We start from the raw sequence: 3,619 nt of genomic DNA, 5'->3' as shown, positions 1-3,619 counted from the left end.
TCTCTGAAAAGTTTTACAGTTTTCTGCTCATTAAGAAGAAAGACATTCTTTTGAATCTTCTGTGTCCAATGAAATTAAATGTAAGACAGAAAGCAGAAGGTATTTTCTGACATAGGGTTTTGTAGCTTCGGTTCTAAGGTCAGTAATTTATTGAAGGCTTTTAACAGCACCACTATATACACACCTGTCCAGTGGATCAGCTTCACCAGTTCAGGAAAAAACTCTACTGTATTATGTGATCATTTTAAATATTAAGCACACTTTTTATTAACAAGAAAGTAAAAGCTTTGGGGGCACCTGGGTGGCTCAGTCATTAAGTTCTTTGGCTCAGGTCATGATCCCAGAGTTCTGGGATCAAGCCCCAGAGCCTGCTCAGCGGGAAGCCTGCTTCTCCCTCTCCACTCCCCCTGCTTGTGTTTCTCTCACCGCCAAATAAATAAAAAAAATCTTAAAATAAATAAATAAATAAAAGCTTTGTAAATTTTATGTTACTCTTTGCTCCTATTTTGATTTGGTAGGAATCAAGTGTTCATCCGTAGTTTTTTTTATTTTATTTTAAAGAGTTTAATTAATTTATTTGAGAGAGAGCAAGTGAGAGAGAAAGACAACGGGGAAGGGGCAGAGGCAGGAGAGAAGCAGACTCTGAGCCGGGCAGGCAGATGGGGCTGATCCAAGGGTCCTGGGATCATGACCCAAGCCAAAGACGGTTGCTTAGCCACCTGAGCCACCCAGGCGCCCTCATCTGTAGCTATTAGTGCAGGAGAAAGATGCTTCAGAACCTAGGACTGATCTCAAAATTGACTTTGGAAAAGTTGAGCTCCTTTTATGAGAGTGTAAACTAAACCCACCTCTCTGTTAGGCTTTGATGATTTGATTGATGATTAATTAGGAGATTTATATCTTGCTGAAGGAATAAAACCTAAAGTTGCCAGATCTCAGTGTGCTCACCCTGTGAAGTCACAGTAATGGAGGCTCCTTTTCAATACTCAAAGATCGGAGAAGTCATGTCAGTGGCGGCAGAATGGAACAGGGCCCAGTGGAACCTCTTCCTGGTTTCTGTGTCCCTTCCCGTGAGGTGGTTACACTCTTTAGTTCTGGGAAAAATTCCTTGCTGGGCCAGACAAACCCAGTGTTCCAGGCTGAGCCCAAGCCAAGACCAAGTCAGCTCATGGCCCGTGAAAGTTCTTTGGTGCTGGCCAGAACAGTGGCTTGTTCTCCAAACTTCTCATTTCAAATGACTGACTCTCTTCAGCCTCCCAGCCAGGTACAACCATCCTTGTCCACTGGTGAATCTGACCCCACCAATTCTGCATGAGTAAAATAAAATAAGAGCTCATTTCTTTGTCTTTCTCATTGCAGTGAGGGCACCCCATAACTCTACAGTATCTGTTCGTGTAAGCCTGGCCATGTGAGTCAGTCCCCCTAGGGACCCCCACATTTATAGCACCAAAAGCCTAGAGCACCTGTGCTGTATTCTCATTTTACATCAAACCACGGGGTTTGAGCTGGTCTCCAACAGCCAAGTACAGTCCTGACCATGTGGTGGACGGGTCAGAGGGAACCAGCCAACTTCTTCTAAGTGACGACAGCACAGTTTAGACTTTTTCCCAATATGCTGTTCCTGGATTCTTTTGTTCCCCAGATGGAGTGCCACCTCCATTCTATGAAAGTTGAGGTAGAAGTTGTGACGGGTAGGGTGGGATTTGATGAAGTAGGAACGTACCAGCCCTGCTACGAGCCTCTAAGCCAGAGGTCGGCAGACTTTTTCTGGAAAGGGACTAATAAAAACTATTTTAATCTTGGCAGGCCATATGGTCCTGTCACAGTTCAACTTGGTCATTGTATTGTGAAAGCAGCCATGGACAGCATGTAAATGAACGGCAGTGTCTGTGTTCCCAGTGAAAGTGTATTTATGCAGATAGGTGGTGGGCGCTGTGGGCTACCATTGGCTGCCCCTGCTCTAGACCATCCCACCCCCACTGGCTCCACAGAAACATGGCCAATAAAGCACCCTTCTGACTATAAGGATCAAGATCCGGGAATAAAAGAGAACAGATATCTGCTTAACTTGCTCAAATCCTCATTAGGGCCAACTGTTGCTCCTGGAAGCTTCTGAAGTCTTAATAGATAGCAGGACTGTCATATGCAGGCAGCTCTCTCACAGCGGCAGGGGAAGAACGCCACCATCTGGAATGGATTAGGAGCCCACTCCTTGCACATTTGTAGACTAACGCTTTGTCCATTTTGGTGGGCCTGTGGGCAGTGGGCTTCTTCATATAACAGGCGTTTCCCCATAGACTATTTGCAAGAATGACATTGTTTTTTTTCCTCCTTCCTTAGCTTCACTGCAAAATGTATGCTCAGTGGAAAATTCTCCAATTAACACTTAATCAAGTGGCCCAACAGACCACTTTTCCCCTCAGCTGGCCTCCAGCTTTGAAGATAATCACTGGCACCCAGACAGGAAGTCCCAGGGCTCAGCCATGGGTTGGGTCATCTCCTGTAAAGCCACAGCAATAGCCCCGTCACCCTATTCTATACCTCCTGATTTGCCTTGGATGTGGCAGTCTTTAGAACACTGGGCCAAATACTGTAAACCATTGAGGGTTTGCCTTCTTGAATGCTCATGTGTGGGTACACGATAAGATCCTTGTTGCGATGTCTTTGCTGAGACCAGCATGCCCCAGCGAAGTTCAGCTTGACCGAAACCCGAGAGCATGTTAGCATTTGCCGTGGGATTGACAAGACAGAGCTGCACTTGGTGGTCTGCTGAATCATTCTACGTGTTGTCATCAAATGGATCCTTCCAGGATTGTTCAGGTGGTTGGAGGGTTGTGTTTGAGAATGGTAATTCCTGCTTCAACTCCTGAATGATAACTCGTATGTGTATACATTTCCTTCTAAGAGGGAAGATCTGCCCTGTAGACGTTACTTCTATACTCTTCATTTTCCTTCTGTCAAACTCTAAATAATGTGGCCTACAAAACTGAAAAAGCAGCAAAAATAAAATTTCTTTTGGTAATGATTTCAATATTACTGTTTCCCCCTTTTTTTGTTGTTTTTGATAAATTGCAGTTTCTGTGCGTGACCACTAATGTAAGACAGTGGTCTTTTCTTCTATATTAAAATAAGAGAACTTGTTTCTTTTCAATCCTTCTACTCACTTAACCCAAATTTGCTCTTTCATGCCTCTCTCATCACATTTCTTTCATCCATTTCTAGAGCTTTCTGATCTAACCTGCTACTCGACTTACCGATCTTCAACATTTGTGATGAAGTGGAGAGGGAAGGTTACCAGCCTACTGCTTCAAGCCCAAACTCCTTTGCTGGCGTCTTGCCCCCAACCTCTTCCTTCCCTTTCTCTGCCTCCACCCCTTGCCTTCAAATAGGTAAAAAAAATAAGTCTCCTGCTCCCACCCCATACTCCTGGCACTGCTCCTCTGAAGCAGCCATGATTAATAGTTTGCTTGGGGTTTTTCAGAAATTCCTCTGTACGTGCAAACATACAGGCCCCTTTCCTTGTTAAAGAAGTGGTATGTGGTGTCCAGTCAACGTTTTGTATTTTGTGCTCTTCATTCACTCCTACCTCTTGAAGATTGTTCTACATCAGCACATGTGG

The sequence above is a fragment of the Ursus maritimus genome, unplaced genomic scaffold (genome assembly GCF_017311325.1).
Source record: "Ursus maritimus isolate PB19 unplaced genomic scaffold, ASM1731132v1 scaffold_18, whole genome shotgun sequence".
In the NCBI taxonomy this organism is placed as follows: domain Eukaryota; kingdom Metazoa; phylum Chordata; class Mammalia; order Carnivora; family Ursidae; genus Ursus; species Ursus maritimus.
This window is presented reverse-complemented; position numbering follows the sequence as displayed.